Here is a 24,775-nt window from a genome sequence, read left to right on the forward strand (position 1 = left end):
GTTTCTGAGAATTAAAACCTTAGACTTCCCTGAGCTGCAGTCCGTTTGTCACCCTAATGAGGATTGTTATTTGAGTGCTGTGACTTTTATCTTCAGGCGTTGATTGCAGTCACCACTGCCTCCTTGATTCACTCCATTTTTATGCCAGTCCTCCTCCTTTGGTTCAACGATTCCTTTGCTTTCTTCCTTGTTCAGTTTGACGTGATGTACTTTGATATTACTGTGGCCTGGATTCTTTGTTTACCTGTTTCAAATTTTATGAACACAAATCACACAGTAAGCATGAAGAGAATTTTCATTTCCAAACAGAAAGCTGTTCTGAAATGGAGAATCTTCCCCTAATTTTTTTTTTCTTTCTTTAAAAACAAATTTTTTTAATGACTATTGATATGGCTTGGCTGTGTCCCCACCCAAATCTCATCTTGAATAGAAACTCCCACAGTTCCCACATGTAATGGGAGGAGCCCAGTGGGAGGTGTTTGAATTGTGGGGGCAGATCTTTCCTGTGCTCTTCTTGTGATAGTGAATGAGTCTCATGAGAACTGATGGTTTTATAAAGAAGAGTTTTCCTGCACAGGCTCTCTTCTCTTGTCTGCCACCATGTGAGATGTGCCTTTCACCTTCTGCCATTATTGTGAGGTCTCCCCAGCCACGTGGAACTGTAAATACATTAAATCTCTTTCTGTTGTAAGTTGACCAGTCTTGGGTATGACTTTATCAGCAATGTGAAAACTAACTAATACAGTAAATTGGTACAAGTAGAGTGGGGTGCTGCTGAAAAGGTACCTGAAAATGTGGAAGCAACTTTGGAACTGGGAACCAGGCAGAGGTTGGAATAGTTTAGGGGGCTCAGAAGAAGACAGGAAAATGTGGGTAAGTTTGTAACTCCCTAGGGACTTGTTGAATGGTTTTTACCAAAATGCTGATAATGATGTGGCCAATGAAATACAGGCTGAGGTGATCTCAGATGAAGATGAAGAACTTGTTGGGAACTGGAGCAAAGGCGACTCTTGTTATGTTTTAGCAAAGAGACTGGCGACTTTTTGCCCCTGCCCTAGAGATTTGTGGAGCTTTAAACTTGAAAGAGATGATTTAGAGTATCTGCCAGAAAGAAATTTCTAAGCGGCAAAGCATTCAAGAGGTGACTTCAGGGCTGTTAAAAGCATTCAGTTTTAAAAGGAAAACACAGCATAAAAGTTTGGAAAATGTGCAGCCCAACAATGTGATAGAAAAGAAAATCCCATTTTCTGAGGAGAAATACAAGCTGGCTGCAGAAATTTGCATAAGTAACAAGGAGCCAAATGTTAATCCCCAAGACAATGGGGAAAATGTTTCCAGGGCATGTCAGAAGTCTTCACAGCAGCCCCCATCACAGGCCTGGAGGCCTAGGAGAAAATGGTTTCCTGGTCCGAGCCCAGGGTCCCTGTGCTGTGTGCCGTCTAGGGACTTGGTGCCCTGCATCCCAGTCATTCCAGCCATGAATAAAAGGGGCCAAAGTAGAGCTTGGGCCATGGCTTCAGAAGGGCAAGCTCCAAGCCTTGCAGCTTCCACATGATGTTGAGCCTGCGAGTGCACAGAAGTCAAGAATTGAGGTTTGGGAACTTCTGCCTAGATTTCAGAAGATGAATGGAAATGGCTGGATGCCCAGGCAGAAGTTTGTTGTCAGGGTGGGGTACTTATGGAGAACCTATGCTAGGGCAATGCAGAAGACAAATGTGTGGTGGGAGCCCACTCAGAGTTTCTACTGGGACACTGCCTAGTGGAGCTTTGAGAAGACGGCCACCATCCTGCAGACCCAGAATGATAGATCCATGGACAGCTTGTACCATGCACCTGGAAAAGCCACAAACACTCAACTCCAGGCTGTGGAAGAGCTGGATGGGAGGCTGTACCCTGCAAAGTCACAGGGGTGGAGCTGCCCAAGACCATGGGAACCCACCTCTTGCATCAGCATAACCTGGATCTGAGACCTGGAGTCAAAGGAGATCATTTTGGAGCATTAAGATTTGACAGCCTTGATGGATGTTGGACGGGCCTGTAGCCCTTTGTTTTGGCCAATGGAATGGCTGAATTTATCCAATGTCTGTACCCCCATTGTATCTAGGAAGTAATTAACTTGCTTTTGATTTTACAGGCTCATAGGCAGAAGGCACTTGCCTTGTCACAGATGAGACACTGGACTGTGGACTTCTAAGTTCATTCTGAAATGAGTTAAGACTTTGGGGGACTGTTAGGAAGGCATGATCGGTTTTGACATGTGAGGACATGAGATTTGGGAGGGGCCAGGGGCAGAATGATATGGTTTGGCTGTGTCCCCACCCAAATCTCATCTGGAGTTGTAACTCCCACAATTCCCAGGTATCATGGGAGGAACCCATTGGGAGGTTATTGAATTAGGAGGGCAGATATTTCCTGCGCTGTTCTCATGACCATGAATGAGTCTCATGAGATCTGATGGTTTTTAAAAGGGGAGTTTCCCTTCACATACACTTTTCTCTTGTCTGCCTCCATGTGAGATGTGCCTTTCATGTTCCTCCATGATTGTGAGGTCTCCCTGGCCATGTGGAACTCTGAGTTCACTAAATATCTTTCTTTTGTAAATTGCCTGAGGTATGTCTTTATCAACAGTGAAAACAGGCTAATACAAGTAGGATGCAGTTTTGGAAATATTAAACTGAGGCTCAAACAATATTTAAAATGTGTTAATTTAATAAGAAATGCAGCCTGTATAAATACCAGATAAGGCTGTTTGAAAAAATCTACCTGTATGAGAGTAGGGCCTGGGGGTGATGGGTTGGATAATTGAGAGGGACAGCTCTGGCTTAGAAATGGCCACACTGTGTTCTTGGTTCATTTCTCCCCACCACACATTCCCTGTTGGTCTTCATTGGCATCTCCCAGATTTGGGAAGAAACAACGTTGTCTCCTATGCCTTCCCTAGGCGGCTTCTCCTGTCTCTGCAGGCCCAGGACTCTTTGGCTCTACCCTGTGCTAGAGAGGGCTTCCCACACAGCCCCACCTCCATTCCCAGCTGGGCTCAGCCTCTACAGGCCAATCTTCTGAGACATGTAGGCCTTTCACTGGAGACACCGAGCCTGTCGGGACTCCATTCTTGAACATCTTACACATTTTCTCCTGCTGGCCTTCGCATGTTCCTCCCACACTTTCAGGCCCATCTCTCTTGGGATCCATGCAATTAGTCCCACTCTTTATTCCTTACCCTCTGTATTCGACCCTTCCAAATCCATTCTCTATTTTGTTGGCAGTTATGTTTCCAAAAATCAAACTTAAGCCTATCATTCTCTTTTTAAAATTCTTGCAAAGGCTCCCTTTGATTGTGAAAAGAATCCAGGGTCCTGAGAAATCAGATTGAGAGACTTGTTACAGAATTGCTTTCTGATTCACTTTCCTTAACTGTCTGCAAGTTTGTGAGACAACATTTTACTGGTAATCTTTGGACTCCAGTAGGTAAATATATGGAGCTGACATTTTTGAAATACTTGTTATGTACCAGATAGTAGCTGCATCTTTGCCAAGCATTATTTCTTAGCAATAGCTTTATGAAGTAACCATATTTTTCTTCTTTTTTAGAATATGTAACACATCCAAAACAAGGTGTGTAGCACTATAAATTAGGAAATTTTTTTTTTTGAGACGGAGTCTCGCTCTGTCGCCCAGGCTGGAGTGCAGTGGCCAGATCTCAGCTCACTGCAAGCTCCGCCTCCCGGGTTTACACCATTCTCCTGCCTCAGCCTCCCGAGTAGCTGGGACTACAGGCACCCGCCACCTCGCCCGGCTAGTTTTTTGTATTTTTTTAGTAGAGACGGGGTTTCACCGTGTTAGCCAGGATGGTCTCGATCTCCTGACCTTGTGATCTGCCTGCCTCGGCCTCCCCAAGTGCTGGGATTACAGGCTTGAGTCACCACGCCTGGCCTAAATTAGGAAATATTATAACAAAATGAGCATTCTAAAATAGAGCCTAAAACCTAGAAACTAGGAAAATGCCCATCCACGTATCCTTTTGTGCACACACCTCCACTTCACTTGTCCTACCTTACTCCAAGGGGAACCCATATCCTGCTTTTGCATCTTCATTCTTAGAGTTTTAAAATATTTTTGTGCGTGCATGTGTGGACTCCAAAAGAATATCTGTCCCATACATACTATTCTGAGATGCCCATTCAATTATATTTGATAACTTCATTGTTTCATATCATATACAATGTTACTAGTACTTTTTCTATTTGACTTATAGATAAATTAGGCATGCAAACCTCTAAATGTGATTGTAATATTTTTGTAATTCTATCAATATTAATTTTTCAAAAAATATTTGAGGCTGTTTTGAAGTATATTGAAGTTTAGAATTATTACACCTTCCAAATTCTATAACTTAGGTTTTTTTAAAATTTGTTTGTTTGGAGACAGGGTCTCACTCTGTCGCCCAGTCTAGAGTACAGCTATGCAATCACAGCTCACTGCAACCTCCGCCTTTTGGGCTCAAGCAATCTTCCCACCTCAGCATCCTGATTAGCTAGGACTACAAGTGTGTACCACCACACCTGGCTAATTTTTATATTTTTAGTAGAGACAGGTTTTCCCCGTGTTGGAGAGGCTGGTCTTCAATTCCCAACCTCAAGTGATCTGCTGCCTTGGCCTCCCAAAGTTCTGGGATTACAGGTGTGAGCCACCATGCCTAGCCTCAAATTCTATTGTTATATAGTCCCTTGTTACACACTTAATATAAGTTTTTGTCCTAAGGCCAATTTAGTCTGATTTTAGTAGTTACGCAAGCTTTGTTTTTGTCTGATATAGACTTTGTCTGATATAACCTTTTTCTCTGATGTAACCTTTTCATTCTTTTTCTTCCAAACATTCTACATTATTTTTCTTATAAAGAGCCTACAACAGGCTTCCTTTTATAATTTGAAATATAAAAATATATTTTAACTAGCAAGTTTAGTCAATTTACACTTATTGGAAAGACTATCAATATTGGCATATTTAAATTTGTTTCCATACTCTTCACTTCTTTCTATTGCTCCCAGTTTTTTCATTATTTTACCTTGCTTTCTAAAACGATTATTTTTCTTGTTACCTTGTTTTCTTTCTGTTATCTTCATTATTCCATTTTCTCTCAAAATAGTTTCACATTCTTGCCTCTATATTTTTAGTGGTTACTCTTCAAAATCTAATTTTTAAACGTCACTTAACATTATGTAAATTTACTTAATATACTAAAAACAAACTTAGAGCAGTCGGATTTTTATTTCTTTCTTCTTGGCTAACATTTATTATTGTTATGAATTTTTATCCTTTTATAAACGAAAAACACATACTGTTTTTGTCATATAAATTTTGTTTTATCTTGTATTACACAACACCCTGCCCCGCATTGCGTTGCTTTCCATCTCTTTCTAGACCTCAGACATTCTTTCTGGAGCATTTTCCCTTCTTGGGAAGGGTAAAGTTGTGCCTCCTGGGCTCACAGCACCAACACTGTCTGGGAGCTTGTAAGAGACTCAGGTATTCAATCTCCACCCTAGGCCTAGAGAAACAGGGTCCTGGGGATGGGCCCAGAAATTGATGTCGTCTGTGTAGACTTCCCAGGAAGGCTCCAAAACTTGTCAGACCCAGCACAGATGAAAATAGGGAGCTGCCCTTTGCTCAGCATGATTAACAATTTTAGGATGGCCATAGCAGAGCCTTCAATCAAGCTCAGGGCCCTTCTGAGCTTGCAGACTCTGGGTGACTGCCCGTAGAGCTAGCCTTGATTTTCATGTGATATCTTCAATTTTTCAGTGAAGAAGATTTGTGTGTTCTTCCTCCATTTATTCAATCATTTATTTATATCAGTATGAACCTATTACATATTTTATACACATATTTATAATCCAATTCCTTGGTTTTGTTGCCAAAATTGTTCCAGCTTGGGCCGTTGGAAGCTCTTCCCAGTTGTCCTTCCTTACTGCTTAATGGTGAAGCTAGTGAATTAAGTTGGAGTTCTTTGTAGGGGCTTCCATAATCCTTTTGCATTGCTCCCCCAACACAATTCAAGGTCGCCAGACCCAAATGACAGAGGAGGCTGAGAATCAGAGCGTTCTGTGGCCTTTGTCAGCAAAATAAGGGCTGGTAGGCCCCAAATGAGAAGTAAGTTTACTTACAAAAAGAAAGTGTATCAGGCAAGGCTGATGCACCTGCCCTCCGGCTGCCCCCACTGAGGTCTGCTGCACAGGCTGCCAGGCACAGGTTTGGCTCTGGGTGGAACAATCCTGTGTTCCTTAGAGTCTTCTGTGGGCGGCAGGATCCTGGCAACCTCTGCAATTGCCTGGAGGCCGTGGAGGGTCTGCTGGTGTCCTGAGGGTGTGTGTTGCAGCTTTCCAGGGGCTGCTGGGCTGGGTCAGGTCAGTGCTGCCGGGGGACTCTCATCAAGGCCCATGTCATACAAATTGTTATGGGGATGGTGCTGTTTATCATTATGGTCGTATTTTTAATTATTAAGAAACTACTTTATTCAAGAAGAGGCAAGCTAGTCAGTATTTTCTCTCCTCCTGGAAGAAAAGCAACACAATTTTGAGAAGCACAATGTGGATTAAAAACATATTTGGTGCCCAAAGTGATCTGAGAATGTGTGTTCATGCAAAAAACCTGCATAGGGATGTTTATAGCAGCTTTATTCATAATTGCCAATACTTGGAAGCAATCAAGATGTCCTTCAGTAGGTGAGTGGATAAATGATCTGTGCTGCATCCAAACAATGGAATGTGATTCATCATTAAGAAGAAATGAGCTATCAAGTTGCAGAAAGACATGGAGGAACTTTACGTGCACTTTGTTAAGTGGGCAAAGACAAACTGAGAAAGGCGGCATACTGGGTGATTTCAACTATATGACATCCTGGAAAAGGTAAAACTATGGAGACAGTAAAATAATCAGTGGTTACAAGCGGTTTTGGGGGAGGAAGGAATAAAAAGGGGAATCACAAAAGATGTGTAGGGCAATGAAATGACTCTGTGATACTATAATGGAAGACACGTGAATGCCATCTGACAAAACCTATAGAATTCACACCAAGAGGCAAACCCTAATAAACTATGAACTTTAGTAATAATGTACGAATATTGGCTATACCTAATGTATTGTACCAATGCAAAATGTTAATAATAGGAGAAACTGTGAATGAGGGAAGAGGGAGTATATGAGAACTCTCTGTACTTTCTGTTCAATTTTGCTTTAAAACTGCTCCACAAAATAAAGTGCATTAATTTAAAAAATTCATATTTAGAGGTCTTGAGTCCACTTCAGTGCAAACCAGATCAGAAAACAAATGATTAAAAATGCATGAAACACCAATAAAGTACTAGAAGTCTCCAACTCTTCACTTGATGTTTACGTAGACACCTTTGAAAAGAAGTAAAAGAAGGTAGATGAAACTCAATATTGAGAGCAAGTTGACCGATGGTTAACATTGCAAGGAAGTTTCACTCTGTACAAGATGCATCAGGATATATCCAATTTGAAGTACCTGCAATAAAAACGTCCTTCAAAATCCATCTGCTGAATGAAGAACAACTTCAGACAGCACTGAAAGATGCTTCGAAGGGAAAGTCTAATGTTCCAAGAAGGCTAAAGTGGAAGCGGAAGGATAGAAATGGGGAGTGAGTAAAGTTATTACAATAAAAATGTTCTAAAACTATAAAGAGAGGTAGGTTAAGCCCCTGGATAGACAATTGCAACAAATAAGAGTTTTTGCTAGTGTTATTGGAAAAAACAATGTGGATAGCAGGAACTTCGAAATACATATTTTGAATGCCATGAAAATGAAGACCTCCTAGAAGATGACTCAAAGAAATTTCAAAGAAACCGATTGATGTGGCTGAATTAAATATTTATTTTAAAACTTTTGAAGGGGAGACCAAACATATGCTAAGTTAACTCAGGAAGATGAAATAGCCAATGCACTTAAAGATCACATAAAAATCCTCTCAACTGAGAAAGCATCTCTGCAGTTGGAAGAAAATCAGTTAGAAAAGGAAAAGCAACCACTCCAGAAGGAACTTCAGATCTTCTTGGAAATGCACCAAGAAGAAATGAGCGTTCAGCAAATATCTGATTTGGAGAGACTGTATTTTGTAAGATAGGAGAGTAGTTTCCCAAAGCAGATGAAAACATGCTTCAGTACCTGATAGTCACAATAAATGACTATCTTACTGGCTTATGTACTTGTTATCCTATACATTTTTATTGTTATTTTAGAGTGTACTCTCTCTCTCTCTCTCTATATATATATACACACACACACACACACACACATACATACACACTCTTTCTACATAAATATATATACTCTTTCTACATATATATACACACATACATATATATATGTAACAGTAAAACAGTCTCAGGTAGTTCCTTCGGGAGGTAGTCTAGAAGAAGGCATTGCTGTCAGCAGAGATGACAGATCCATGCACGTTATTGCCCCGAAGACCTTCTGGTGGGACAAGATGTGGAGGTGGAAGAGAGTGATACTGATGACTCTGACCCTGAGAAGACCTAGGTTAATGTGTGTGTTTGTCCCTTCGTTTTTAACACAAAATGGTTAAAAATAAATAAATAAATAAACAATTTTAAAAGTAGAAAAAAATACTTACGGAATAAGAATATAAAGAGAAAAATTTTTTTGTGCAGCCGTACAACGTGTTTGTGTTTGAGCTTTAATGTTGCCTGGGACTGTCTAGGTCACTGCTACTCCTAGTGATCTCTCCATCCTCCAGACAGAGCATTACTAACATGGGTCACAGTCACAGGTCCTACATGCAGGGCTTGTATGGTTCACTTTACCTCACCCTCAAGGTGCTGGAGACTGACAACATATTCAGTGTAGCACCCCATCACTTACAAATATCTTTCACTTTGTCTCATTCAATATTCTCAATTCTGAGAAGTAGGCAAGTGCAACAAATTCACATAAAACTTAGTGGCTTAAATAATGGCTTTATTTATTTATTTCTGAGACAGGGTCTCACTTTTGTCACCCAGGCTGGTGTGCACTGGCAGTCTTGACCTACTGGGCTTAAGCAGTCCTCCCATCTCAGCCTTCAGAGTGCTTGGGACCACAGGCAAGTGCCATCATGCCCAGCTAAATTTTTTGTATTTTTTATAGACATGGTGATGTGGTTTGACTGTGTCCCCACCCAGATCTCATCTTGAGTTGTATCTCCCATAATTCCCATTGTTGTGGGAGGGACCCTGGTGAGAGATAGTTGAATCATGGTGGTGGTTTCCCCCATGCTGTTCTCATGATAGTGAATAGGTCTCACAAGGTCTGATGGTTTTATGGGAAGAAACCCCTTTGGCTTGGCTCTCACTCTCTCTTTGTCTGCTGCCATCCATGTAAGATGTGACTTGCTCCTCCTTGCTCCTCACCATGATTGTGAGGCTTCCCCAGTCACGTGGAACTGTAAGTCCAATTAAACCTCTTTCTTTTGTAAATTGTCCAGTCTCAGGTATGTCTTTATCAGCAGTGTGAAACAGACTAATATAGATGGAGTCTCACCACGTTGCCCAGACTGGCCTTAAACTCTTGGGCTCAAGCAATCTTCCCACTTTAGCCTCCCAAAGCACTGGTATTACAGTTGTGAGTCACTGCACCTGATATTTTGCTCACACATTTATGATGTGCTTTTGGATGAGAAATGGCAAGTCAGCCCTGTTCCATTTGGTGTCAGCTGGGCCACCTTAAAGACTGGGCATAGAATCACTGGGAGGTTCACTCACTCCCACATCTTTGGGTATCTGCTCCATGGAGCAGTGTAAGTTTCACAGCAGAAGAAGCACATGTGGGAAGGGAAGTGCAGCCTTCTTGGACTGTGCGATTGGCCGCAGAAAGTATGAACATACCCATTTCACTCGTAAGGAAACCAAGACACAGTGCAGCTAAAAGGCGGCCCAAACTCCCTCAAAGATGATCATGAACTCAAACTCAGACCAGTTTGCCCTTCTCTTTCTTTTCCTTGTTCGTTTTGCTGTTGTTGGACTTTGTGCTTTGTTTATTTGTTGGATTCATAGTTGTTTCTTTTTGTCTTGAACCTGGTAAGCAGCCCAGCCAAGATATAAAGTATGGTTATTCTGACACTGAATCCAAATGGATTCTCAAGATCTAAGCCTTCTCCTTTATTTTGAAATTAAGGGAGGTAGAGTGATTCATTAAAAGCCAAATAAGGCCGTTTTCCCCATGTCAACCCTGTGGTTGGGACCTCTCCCTGCAGAGGTGCAGAAGCTGTGTCCTCTATGGAGGAACAGTCAGTGGGACTCTGGAGTCAGACTGCCTGGCTCCATTCCAGTTCTAGAGCCTTAGCTAAGGAGCCTCAGGAAAGTTACTTAACTTCCATTCTTAGTTCTTCCAGAGATAGAATGGGGGCCTCCACAATACCTACCCGAGGGTTGTCATCGGGATCGAATGAGATAACTGGCAGTTAACAGTGCAGCTAGCACATAGCACCTGCTGCACAGTGCCTGGAATGAAGCAGATACATGCAGGCATTAACAAATAATCCAAATCAATACAGGCATTCTTACTAATTCATCTAACACATTTCATTGAGCACTTTCATGTTGAGAACTACTGAAGTTTTCTAAACTTAGCTCTGGAAACTTTGATATCTCACATTCCTTTTTCAAGCCTCAATTTCTCTATCTGTGCAATAACAATATATTTATTAGCTCCAAAATTTTTCCAGCTCTCCTTTTTATGATCTCTAATCTATACAGTGTAGAAACTTTATTTATAGTTAACAACCTGCAAGATTATTATCACAACATCCTGATTTGATGCCTGGGCTTTTTTTTTTTTTTTTAATTTTAAAGAGGAATTGTATAAATCAGAAAACACACACACACACACACATTGGTTTTACTCTTTGGGGGAAAAAAAGAGAAGATCTGTTACTAACATTTTGTCATAAGCTTGTCTGCTACCATTAGGCTTATACTGAAGAAATAAATAATGTTTTTCAAAACACAGTACCTGAGGCAATTTAATTTATTGTGACATTTCTTTGTGATGTTTCTACCTGTATTTTTCCTAGTATATTCCAGGAATAGGCAAGGATCCTTGGACTTTGTGGTCTCAAGTGGACTTTGTGTTTTTGCCACCAGCCTGCAGGAGGAAGAGGGATATCGCTGTCCTCACATTTCGGGAAAGCCTGGGCCAGCTGAAGTGGCTATGATTGGGTCCTGGAGGAGAAAAGCAGAGGAAGTGTCAGTGAGGAAAATAGCAGAAACAGGCCCTGAAAGGCCATCTCCTAAGACAGGGGAGAGGTCAGCGGCCCCAGGAAGAGGCCCCAACCTCACTCCATGACAGCTCTGCGGGGAGATGAAGGACCTCCATGAGGTAACCAGGTGGTGCTCTTGGAGAGGTTGTATGCCAGCATATTCCAAGAGAGGGGATCCCAGACTGAGCAAGAGTCTGGCCTGGACCTGCCAGATCAGGCGAACCACCGGCCTTCAAGGACCAGTGAAGCTTAGATGATGAGGATGTGAGCAGTGACCTTAATGAGTGAGAAAGGAGGCTTCCTGACATTCTGGGGGCTATGTAAGCTGTCTGTGTTCTGTTGAGGCCTTATGAGAGACATGCAGCCCCCAAATAATGCAACGTGACTATTCCAGGTACCAAGTAGGGTACAGGCTCATAGTCAGGTTGAATTTGATATAAAGGAAATACAGCAAGGTAACCTTCCTTTCATAACCATTGTATGACTCTTATGCCATAAGAGTCGTACTGTGGAGTCCTCCGGGGTACTCCACTAAAATAAGGACATTGTGGGTCCCTTGGAAGGCAACTCAGTTTGAAGGTAACTGACATAGCATCATCATCTTCACTTTTCACATGCTGCTTCTTCATTTTAGACCATTTCTTCTCATCACTGTTGATATCTCCGTTCATTTCAGCCTTGAAGGCACCTATCAGCTGATCTTTCAGTGTCCGTGATACCTCTGTGTGGCAGGCAGTGCAAGATGCTTGACGTATATTGTCTCATTTCGCCTTCATCACTCTGCAGAGAAGACACTATTATTCTCACACTGTAGAAACCAGATAAGAAATCAAGTCTAACCCCAGCTAGATGACTCCCCAACATACTGCACTGGGAGAGAAATGAACTAGACCTCAGATTAGTTCCCATCCAACTTTCATTCTTTTGGAAAAAAAAAAAATTCTATTACCTGTCCTCTTTATTTGAGAGGTTTCTCCACCACGTTGATTCTGACAACCTTGGGTCAAAGAAGACTCAGAATCCCCAGGAGTGCTAGGGACTCCGTGGGACAGGGTGGCCATCTTTATCATGAGTCCATCCAAGGCCCTAAATGCTTGATTCTGACCACACACTTAACCAGGAGAGGGACTCTGTGCTGCATTAACACCAGGTATCATGTATGCTGTGGGGTAAAAGTGACCTTGGAGTTTAGACAAACAAAGCCATGGCTCCAGCTAGAATCACCCATCACCCAGTGGAGATTGGAGGACAGACTGCAGTGGTTAAGGAGTGGAGAGAGCATGTGTGTCTCCAAGGCAAGAGGGAGCTACTGCGGGGACACGGGCAAGGAGCCATGGTGGGGGCCATGAAGAGACAGAGGCAGGCACAGAAAGACAGAAAGGCAGACAGTGTAAAAGTCGGCTAGGGTGCCACAACAAAATACCAGGGATGGGGGCTTACACAGCAAATGTTTGTTCTCTCACAGTTCTGAAAGCTGGAAGGTTAAGATCAAGGGGTCAGCAGGGCTGATTTTTCCCAAGCTCTCTTTCCCGGGTTGCTGATCACCAGCCTCTCATGGTACCCCCCCATGGTCTTCCCTCTGTGTGTGTCTACATCCAAATTTCTTCTAGTCCCATTGGATTAGAACCCCCACTGATGGCCTGATTTTAACTTTATCACCTATTTAAAAGCCCCATCTCCAAAGGCTGTTAACATTCTGAAGTCCCTGGGGCTTAGGGTTTCAATATATGAATTTTGAGGGCACCAACTTTAGCCCATAATGAGGGAGTGGTAGGGAGACTACAGCCCCAATATAGTGCTCCTGTGTACTTGTGTACTTTGAGGGGCAAGGGTGGATGACAGATGGGCTCTCAAGGAAGGCACACAGCTGTGGATTCCAAATACCAGCTACAGATTCATCACCTAGAGACTTGGACTCCATGGCCTTTGAGCTCTTTTGCATTTAATTCTAATATTGTGACATTGATTAGTCTCCTCGAGGGCTTCCTCTGAGCTTCCCATGGGTTTTGCTGTCACCAAGTTGGCTGCTCCTGAACGGCCTTTTCGAGACCTGGTGAGCACTTGAGGGCGATGGTGCTAGGGACACCCCACTGTAATAAGCCATAATGTGCTGGAAGGGCACAGTAGCACCTGCTTCACTTCCTGTCTGGCTCAATATTCTCTCAGCCGCCTGAAACATGGCTCCACTCCTGTGCCTCATTCCTGCCTCCCTTCCTTTCAGGAGTCCTGTGAATTCTGCAGAGCCAACTGCTGTTAGGACTTCAGCCTCTACGAGCCCTGGTTTCTGACTTTACTGGTAGATTTTGCTCAGCCTAGAAAAAAGAAGGAAAGCAAACCTCATGGCCTCCTTCCTGTGGGCCAGGGGCTGTGCTTTGATATTTCTTCTTGAGTCTTTATAACATTCCTTCAACGGAACCATAACTATAATCTTATTTTAGAGATAACAGAGACTCCAAGAGGTGACCTAAGACCCCGAGCATAACACAGAGTGAGGGGCAGAGATGAGGTTCAGAGACACCTGTGCTTGGCTGGGGACAGGAGAGAGCAACCTGATGGGCTCCCGCAGGGATTTCTGCCCAGGACACTGATTTTGGAGGTTGGCAAGGCACTCACTCTCTACTTATTACAGACCTTTAAATATTTTCCCCTCAATGAGATAATGGGTCTAAGCAGGTACCCACGTGATTGTGTATTTTTCTTGAATTCTGTCCCTGCCCTCATTGTATAGTACTCAAAAAATAATGATTAATAATGTGGACACTCAGGATTTTAAAGGGCTTCCTTTAGGATGTGAAGAGGACTTTAACTATCCTTAAGGTATTAGATTTTAAAAGTCAAGTGTTTGTGCTGCATAAAATAAGAAGAGCTATTATCTCTGTTTCCACATACACAAGACTTGAACCCTGAAAAGTCGGGTAACCTGCTAACTTCACCCTACAGCCAACCAAGATGATGCTATGTCAGTTACCTTCAAACTGAGTTGCCTTCCAAGGGACCCACAATGTCCTTATTTTAGTGGAGTACCCCGGAGGACTCCACAGTACGACTCTTATGGCATAAGAGTCATACAATGGTTATGAAAGGAAGGTTACCTTGCTGTATTTCCTTTATATCAAATTCAACCTGACTATGAGCCTGTACCCTACTTGGTACCTGGAATAGTCACGTTGCATTATTTGGGGGCTGCATGTCTCTCATAAGGCCTCAACAGAACACAGACAGCTTACATAGCCCCCAGAATGTCAGGAAGCCTCCTTTCTCACTCATTAAGGTCACTGCTCACATCCTCATCATCTAAGCTTCACTGGTCCTTGAAGGCCGGTGGTTCGCCTGATCTGGCAGGTCCAGGCCAGACTCTTGCTCAGTCTGGGATCCCCTCTCTTGGAATATGCTGGCATACAACCTCTCCAAGAGCACCACCTGGTTACCTCATGGAGGTCCTTCATCTCCCCGCAGAGCTGTCATGGAGTGAGGTTGGGGCCTCTTCCTGGGGCCGCTGACCTCTCCCCTGTCTTAGGAGATGGCCTTTCAGGGCCTGTTTCTGCTATTTTCCTCACAGCCAACCAAGACTGCTTCCTTCTCTGCCTTATCACCACAATTCAGGCACACAAGTTGTGAGTCAGTTACAGCCTGGAGTACTGAGAAGACTTAGTTACAAAGTGTTCATCTTTGGCTTTTTGAAGTATTTAGGGGGAGTTCATTCGCCATTGCTCAATTTCTTTGGCATGTGCAATATTATTTATCCAGAACTATCCCTTATACCTACTTGCTTAGCAGGCATATACTTAATGTTTCTCTGTCTCAGTGTTCTCATCTGTAAAATGAGGCTTATTATACCTACTGCACAGGGTAATTGTTTCAATATCATATAGTGTGAGGATCAAATGAATAACCGTATGGAAGGAACTTAGCACAGTTCCCAGAATGGTATGAACATGTAATAAGTATTTGCCCTAAGCATTCATTCTCTGATTGGCTGAAAACACTCAATAAGTGTTAGATTAGCAATAATTATTTTTTTCAACTCAATAAGTGTTAGATTAGCAATAATTATTTTTTTCAACTTTTATTTTAAGTTCAGGGGAACATGTGCATGTTTGCTACATAGGTAAGCTTGTGACACAGGAGTTTGTTGTACAAATTATTTTGTCATCTAAGTATTAAGCCTAATACTCATTAGTTATTTTTCTGATCCACTCTCCCCTCCCACCCTCAGGTTGGCCTCAGTGTCTGTTGTTTCCCTCTTTGTGTCCATGTGTTCTCATCATTTAGCCCCTAATTATAAGTAAGAACATACAATATTTGCTTTCTTGTTCTTGTGTTAGTTCACTAAAGATAATGGCCTCCGTTCAATCCATATTCCTGCAAAGAAAATGATCTTGTTCTTTTTTATGGCTGCATAATATTCCATAATGCGTATGTGCCCTGTTTTCTTATCCAGTCTAAAATTGATAAGCATTTAGGTAAGGAATTTAAACAAAATTACCAAAAAATTCAACCCCATTACAAAGTGGGCAAAGGACATAAACATACACTTTTGAAAAGAAGACGTACATGGGGCCAGCAAGCAATGGAAAAAAGCTCTATATCCCTGATTATTGGAGAAACGCAAATCAAAGCCACAATGAGATATCATCTCATACCAGTCAGAATGGCTACTATTAAAAAGTCAAAAAAAAGAAACAAACAGATGCTGAAGAGGTTGTGAAAAAAAAGAAACACTTATAGACTATTGGTGGGAGTGTAAATGAATTCACCCATGGTGGATAGCAGTGTGGCGATTCCTCAAAGAGCTAATAACAGAATTACCATTCGACCTGGCAAACCCATTACTGGGTATATATCCAAAGGAATATCAATTGTTTGAACATAAAGACACCTGCATGCATACGTTTATTGCAGCACTATTCACAACAGCAAAGACATGGGATCAACTTAAATAGTTCATTTTTGAGGTGGAGTTTCTTCTTTCTCTTTTCCCTCATTATCTTTTTCTCCCCAGCAGCATAGTTGATGCATAGTTTTTTGTTTTTTTTCTTTGAGATGGAGTCTTGCTCTGTTGCCCAGGCTAGAGTGCAGTGACCAATTTTGGCTCACTTCAACCTCCACCTCCAAGGTTCAAGTGATTCTCCTGCCTCAACCTCCCAAGTAGCTGGGATTACAGGCACACACCACCAAGACTGGCTAATTTTTGTATTTTTAGTAGAGACGGGGTTTCACTATCTTGGCCAGGCTGGTCTTGAGTTCCTGACCTCATAATCCACCCACCTCGGCCTCCCAAAGTGCAGGATTACAGGCGTGAGCCACCATGCCCGGCCACATAGTTTTGTTTTGTTTTGTTTTGATGGCCACTTAACACAAAGAAACCACTTCTTACATCATATTAAAAGAAGAAAATGAATAGAAAACAACAAAAGCTTTGTTGATAAACACTTGCTATACAGTCAGGTAGATTTACTCCTTTTACTAGCAAAAGGAGTAAATTTCAAAATAGAATGTGCAAGGTCTTCAACTGTAATACTAGGCAAGAAGCAAAGAACATCTATGCTTGTTTATTTTCACTTAGCAAATTAGAAAACAAATTGAGCTTTACTGGCATTTCATGTACAGATTGACGAAAGAGTAGGTAGAAAAAGAATGAAAAAATGTAGTTTGGAATGTACATTTTTTTCTTTTTCTCTAACTACTTGAGTTGAATAATCAAGAATGGCTGGAGGCCCTTCGTGATGCTGCATGTCTGTGATCCCATGCTTTGGGAGGCCAAGTTAGGAGGACTGCTTAAGACCAGGAGTTCAAGACCAGCTTAGGCAACAAAGCGAAAGGGCACAGTTGGAGCCGAGTGCGTATGCCACTCGAAAACGTAAATCCTGAGAATTGCTTTTGAGAGAAAAATAGTTGTGTTTTATTCCTCATCTTTCCCAAATGCATAACACAATGGTTGGTGCATTTCATCTATTCAATCAATAAATGTTACTTATTGTTATTTTACAGTGATTCGTGAGGAATTATGCTACGTGCCTTTTTTTTTTTACTTAAACCCCACAGTATTTCTGCAAAGTTATGCGATAGTATCCTGTTTTAAAGACAGAAACCAAGGGGCAGGGAGAGCATATGATTTCTCCAAAGTCATTTGGCCTTTCGGCTCTAGAATGGAAGCTAAAATCTGTCTGTCAATTCAGCATGAGGTCTCCTGGTTTCTGTCCTCATCTAAATGGAGCCAGAGCAGGGAAGGTCCTGCCTTAGGTGAACTGAGGAATTAGGTGAGGGGGCACAGGTGTGGGCTATCTGGGAAAGTTCCAAACCTCCCTGACCTTCATAAGATGGTTCTTAGGATTAAATAATAATGATTAATTTAAACAAGCACATATAATTGTTTCTGGCCGTTCACCACGTGAACAGACCTATCACCATCAGTCTTGACTTGGAACAGAGACAGCCCGGACTTCAGAGTCACAGACCTGGGTGAGGACCAACTCTCTGCTCTTCACTAGCGTGGAAACACAGGTCTTCCTTTTTCCATACGCCACTAGGGGATGCTCATATTTATTTTATTTAAAATTAAAGATACCTCAAAACGGAGCAAGTTCCTCATACATAGTCAATTCCCGATAAATGAAGTAGCTATTATACCTTACTATTTCACTTTTTTCATTTTTCAAAGTTAAAAAATCTTCTCACCCCAGCTACAGTTTTTAAAGTTTGAATCATGGAAACACGTGAGTTATCTCATGAAAGCCAGAAACCATGTCCTAGGCAAGAAGGGCCATGGCTGTTCTTCAAGGTCCCTTTTTAAATGCCTTCTAACCAGATCATAGACCCAAAGAGGACCTTGAGGACCCCTGCTCCTTCTCACATCTCAGTTACAGGAAATAAGGCCAAAGGGTTTGTATTACCTGCCCAGAGTCACTCAGTGAGCTCTTGTCAGTGTCAGGACTTAATCCAGATGCCTGGGCTCTTTCTTCAGGTATCTCTCCTCTGCCACCTTGCTCCATCTCACCTGCCTGGTTCCTGACCACGTATTTCATCACCTGGGTCTTTGTTCCCTGGCCACTTAGGTCTTTGTTCCCTGGCCACTTTGTTCCCTGGCCACTTTGTTCCCTGGCCACTCCTTAGACTCTAGACTTGCATGGAGTCTAGGCAAAAAGAGATTCGTAATGTGAGGTCACCCGGGCCTTGGGTGCGTCCTCTGTGTGTGGCTCCTCGTGGTGCCTCCTGACCAGTTTCCTTGTGCCTTTGCTTTATATCTTCTGTGTTTACTTGGATTACCAGAATTTGCATGTCAGGAGTTCTAAGACACAAGGTGTGTCCCCAAACCACTCCATATAAGGTGTATTGTGGGCTACCTAAGAAACCTTTAGCACTTGAGTGACTTCAGACACTCATATGCAAAATGCTCACAAAGACATGCAACTCACACAGCCACATGCATACAGGTGTGCCTGTACACACGCAAATTCTCATGTGTGCATGCACACGCATGGGCACACACACACGCATGCACTAACACACACACACACAGCTTCCAAACCATGTCATCCATTTCGCATTGTAGCTCTGAGTGATTGATCTGATAAAACAAAAAATATGTGGGGCCTATGTCTCGTCTGTAGACTACCTATGAGATGCAATTTCTCTGAGATTTTCAAACCGTCTGGCATCTGCAGACTTCAAAACCACTTATAGATATTATAAAACCAGCTCTGATTGTACCATCATGATTGCTGACATTTAGTGTCTGTCAGCCTGGGGGAGGAAAAAAAAAGAAAGAAAAGAAAAAAAGCTTTGCCCCACTAGGATTTCTCCAGCTGGGGCAGCCGAGGCTGCGGCTGTCAGGGGAGGCCCGTGGGGCCGTGTGCTGCAATGCTCCAGTGAGTCCTTTCTGCAGCCCAGCATTTTTTGGGCCACAGAGCTCTCATTTCCCCCTTGACCACACTGGTTCTGTGTCCTTTCACACCTGACCCCTTTGACTGACAAACTGGAACAGTACCTGGGAACAAAAGGCAGTTATATAAAATCTAAAGCAGCATATTAATATTTCATTAGCAATTCTTTTCTCTCTGAGGCTGACTGACAGCTCCGTCAAGATAGTGGCAAAGCTGATTTTAATTATTTTTTTTTTCAGCCTGCATCGCTACTCTCACCGCCTCTTCCTGCTGTAAATCAGTCAGAATGTTTTCCTTCATTATTTCCACAAGTGCTCAGCAGTCTCTAATTACTCTAAAGAATTTCTTATCTTTTATTTCTAAAGCTGAGATTTTGCAGAGAAGGAGAACGAGGGAGAGAGCCATAATTAACTGTGCAGCTGTTGGTAGTCTGCCCAAGTCTAGAACTGCGGCCGTCCCCCCTCCTGTCTGCTCGGCTGTTAGGGGAGACTGGGTGCAGTAATGATAGCACGTTCTTCAAAGCAGGGAGAGCCGTGCATCCAGCACACTCCCTTTGGAAATGCTCTTCAGAATCCATTTTTAATACCAAGATGATTAAAGAGCGCACTCAGGAAGCCTTGGCACACACGTGCCGAAGTGCACAGGGCTTGCATCCCTGGGAGGAGCAGTCCGGGCTGCAGGAGCCTCTGTGTACACCCAGCAGGGCGCTCCGCATCCCCAGCTAGCAGCCTGAAGACATGGCTAGGTGAGCCTCTCGCCAGAAGAAATCAGGAAGCATATTATGTAGCTTTCTGCTGGGCAGATTGTGAGACTAGGTCTCCTCCCTGGGAAAAGGGTCCTGTCTCCTCATGAGTGCCAAGCACAGAAAGGAGAGGGACCATTTCAGACAAGTGATGAAATATATATTATCTAACCACCCTGGAGGCATATATCCTTGTCATTAGATATAAAAAGCTTCTTTCCGGGGATTGCATTAGCTTCCTGGTATTACGACTTACAAGGAGAGCAAAATGCAAATTGAGAGTTTTCATGATACTCGGCCTTTTCTATATTTCCCCTGCATCGAATATGCCTCTGGCCGCCTCTTTGAGTTTTATTGTGTTGACGAATCTCAAACTGATTATTCCTTGGAAATAAGGAAATAAGGAGAAATGAAGATAGGGCACACAGCATATATCTTATAGAAATATGACTTAGAGCCAGAACCCAGAGAATGTTGAGTTTTGTGTTGTCTTGTGGGTGACACACTCCCAGCTGGGCAGCAGGGGTCTGTGTAAATGGAGGAGATGAGGAAACTCTGAAATTAAGCCACGAGTTCTTTCCTGAGCAGCTGTGCTATAAAATGGTTCAACACCGGCGGCCCTCTCGCAGGCTAATAGGCACCTCCCTTCTGATGGGGCAGACCACCTGCACTAATGAGACTGCGATTATGCAGCCCCTTGGATGGCTCCTATGGGCATTCCTTGTGGACAGGAGCCCCAGCTCTGATGAACGACCTGCTCAGGATTTATGATGTGGAAGGCCTCCCATCAGGGACCAGCCAAAGCCCCTGCAACTCATTCAAATCTTGATTATCAAGGGTTCAAAATGCAGTTTGTAAAGGTGAGAGGCCACCCCCATCTCTCTGGTTTTCTGATGAGCGCTTGGAGTGGGGAATCTCGTGGATATGGGCTCACAGTGACACTGGGCAGGCAAGAGCAACACCTCACAGTATGCATGTCAAGGGACACAGACATCACGCATACTCAGGAGCCTTTCTGGGCGCCTCAGCCGGGAGCCGATCAAGGCTAAAGGAGCAGAGATTGTGGGAAAGCGAAGTATTAAGGAATGGGAGCTCAGAGTATCTGGCTATGGCACTAACCAGGCACCTGTCCTTGGAGAAAGCCCCTGGCCACCCTCCTCCCCACTCATTCAACAAATGAGCAAGATGCTCACTGCCCCACCAGTCTCATGCAATGCTCCTGGAGAGAATGGAGGCAAATGCACTGGGACCTGAGAAAGCGGCAGTAACAACAGGCATCTTGTGTTTTATTTAAATTGGAGAGTTATGTCCACTTGCACAAACGCAACATTTGGTCTGAACTTGCACCTGGGCTAAGGCAAGCTTGCTGTCAAAAAGACTCACTCATCCTGTGAACCAATCACCTCTCTATTTAGAGAAAAATATATATTTGCCATTATTCATTCCCTAGTCCATTGAATTCTTATTTAAAGAGGACCTTGTGTCTTTACTGTGGTATGATTCCTCCAAAAATAAGTTTTGATTTGCTATGTAATATAGAAATACAAATTTCTCCCTCCTTACTGAATGAAGTGTCATGTCTGCAAAATCTCCATGAACCCATGAGGCCATGGTGGTTGTAAAAAAGGAGATAAATGAAAGGTCTGATCTGTTGGGGAGATGCTGTCTCTCGCTATCCCCTGTGATGGGATTTAAAGCAGGAGGCAGTGAACCAAGCATTAACAAGGCTGATGAGTCAGCATGACCAAGGGCAAGGGCGCTGCTCTTTTTCTCCACCTGTAAAGTGAGATTGATAATCTCTTGCCACCATTACTCCTACAAGGATGTGTGAGGATGAAGGGACCGGTATCTGCTGAGAGCTTTTTGCTATTCCAAGAGGATAAGCAACAATGTCCACTTGTCCAGTAGCTATAAATTAATATCAAATATACAATACTAGTGACAATAATAATAGGAGTAGCTTTGCCCTGCACAGCACTGTGTGGTTTCAAGAGCAACTATACACATATTACGTATCTGCATTTGAACATAAAACAGCCCCATTTTACAGACAAAGGAATTAAGGTGGACAGGGTTAAGTCCTTTCTAAGGTAACAGAGCTAGTAAATGACAGCCATACCTGGAGTCTGGGAATCTATGTTTCACACTCTGCCCCACACCATCTCCTTACTCATGCTTGACTCTGCCAACTTGAAATATCTCTGGCCCGCCAGGGAGATTGAAGACTGATCAGGGGTTGGGAAACCTGGATTCTACTCCAGGGCTTCTTTGTGAAAGCCTTTTCACATCCATAAGCTCTTCACCTATAAAAGTCAATGCCATTTAACATTCACTGAGGTTCTTTCAGTTCCAAAATTGGACACAATCCATGATATCAGATATAATGTTGACTTGTCAAAGAAAAGGTGAATGGGATGTTTTTCATTAGATCCATTGCATATTAATTTTTATAATTTTTGTTCAATTAATGTCATATGTAATATTTACTATATTTTAAAATATTATATATTGAAGTGAGATTTATTTCTGAGTAAACATGCCTAAAAGCATATAACAGAACAATATAAAAACATAATCTGATTTATAAGAGTTTGATATAAACTCTTTTAATGCTATGTTATTTTTATTAAAGGATTTAATACTATACTATGATGGATAAAGAAGACCTCCAGGATAAAAATCCTTGGGCTTTTTGTTAAATAGAAACTTAATTTCTTAAAAAGAGACTGACTAAATTTTGCTTTTAAAAGCAACTGTTAATGCAATCAAAGTAAGAAGAGTGGGCAGACTGCATGTAAAATGGACATCAAACCATCTGAACATATCTTTCTTATATTCCTGAAATTTGTCTTTTTAGCTTTTCACCATTTGCTAAACATCTCTGTCTTCAAAAAAGCTTCTACTAAAATGTAAACCTATCATGTAAGAAAGTGATACTCTTCTCTTTAGATCTTCCTATCAATTTATCATATTCCTTGACCATTTGCTGAGTGAGTTCTGAGAAAATCGGACACAGGACAAGTGATTATTAAAGATGAACTTAGAAAGGGAAGAAAACATTCCTGAGGGTAGGAGATGGTGGAATGTGAATCTTCATAATGCAGGAATCCCAGGTGGCAGAGTAGTGGGAAAGCTTGTGAACCTTTCCGTGCTGAGAGAAAATAACCAAAGTCCTTTCTCATTTTTTCCTGGAGCTGAACTTAAGTTCCAAGGTGACAAAATGCACTTTTGACATCAAGAATCATGAACAAGAATTTTCTGATGAGAAAACTCAGATGCTTATGACTGTTCCCTTAACTCTAAAAGGAAAAGGTTACATTGGAGTTCAGCTCAATTCAATACTAGATGTGCTGGGCACTTGTTCTTGTCTAAGGGGAGATGACAAGGGCCATGATAGAAACAAAAATACCAAGATACAGGAGCTCCCTGACCTCCTTTCTTCAGCGCGATGGGGAGACTGAAACGCGTGCCCTGACTCACTGGGCACAGTCCGATAAGCTCTTTGCTCGTTGTGTGCTTGTTTACAGTCACACATTCCTGGGAAGCAAAGATCATGTCTTAATTTATGAAGTCCCTGTTTGCTGACTCTGATATCCTATATGCTGAAACTCAGTTAATCAGTGTCAGTTAAGTTAATGCTAGAGACACTAAAGCAATGGAATTCAAAGTTGGAAGCAATTAATTAGGTGAGACAGATAGTATAGAAAATTTCCTGGGGCCAATGGCTACTGAGCGGGGCTTTAAATACTGTATAAGATCCACTTAGGCAAAGTCATCTAGGGGTGGAGTCTTCTATAAAACCTCAATGGTTTCCCAACAGAAAATTTTATGTTATTCAACTTTTGTGATGCCTCTTCTCTCACCTAAGATACAATTTGCAAAGTTTAAGTCTGTCTAATTCAGAATAAATCACTACTCATATACTTGAGTTAGCCAAACCACAAAGAATGCTTGCATGGAGATCAGGAGGGCTGCAAACTCCCTTCCAATGTCATCCTTTCCCATCTTCAGTGGTAGTCGTCCAGGCAAGTGCAGGGCTAAATGTTGGGAGTAGATGTGTTAGTTCTGCTGCAGCTGGGCTTTGGTATCTAATAGAGAAGAAAGATGTCAACAATTTGTGAGGCATAGCACCTGGAACAGGGTTCCAGCTGCCCACACTTAGAGTCTCAACAGGAATTAAATGCATGAAACAAATATAATAACACAAATTTCAACCGGTAGAAATCATTTCAACACTGAATCTCGCACTGCTTGAATACTCTCCAGCTTTGAAAGACAGAGAAATAGAAGCATAGAGAATGATTTGAGAAATAAAATGCAAAGCAAGCCAAGTGTTGTAGAGCTGTGAAGCTTTGTAGCTGAAAATGATTCTATGGATCAGTGTTTCTCAAAATATGGATTAGAGATCTATAGCAGAATCATTACACTTTTGTTCCCTACATCTCCACCACCCATGATTTCCTGGCTTAATCCAGGGATTCAACAGATCCGGGGTGGGTCACAGAAATCTGCGTTTTTAACTAGTACTGATTTTTTTCCACTGATTTTCCTCTGAAATTTTATGCCCAATGGGGAAGTCCATTCACAGCGAGGGAAATGAGCCTTGGAAAAGCTCACCACATGAAATTGATCATGGACAAGGGCAGATGTATTACACTGAGAGTTTCCCAAAGAGTCATTGACATTCACCTTGGCAGTGACTGGCTCTAATGGGAGCCACTCACTGAATTTTCATGCTTTGTCAGCACGCAGATGTGAGCAGGGAAGGTGGAGGAAAGCACAAACCAGAATTCACTTTTCATCACATGAGCAAAAGCTGTGCCATAGAAATAGGATGACTATGGATTTGAGCACATGTAAGGCATTGCATCCCTAAT

Source organism: Piliocolobus tephrosceles, chromosome 15 (genome assembly GCF_002776525.5).
Source record: "Piliocolobus tephrosceles isolate RC106 chromosome 15, ASM277652v3, whole genome shotgun sequence".
Classification (NCBI taxonomy): domain Eukaryota; kingdom Metazoa; phylum Chordata; class Mammalia; order Primates; family Cercopithecidae; genus Piliocolobus; species Piliocolobus tephrosceles.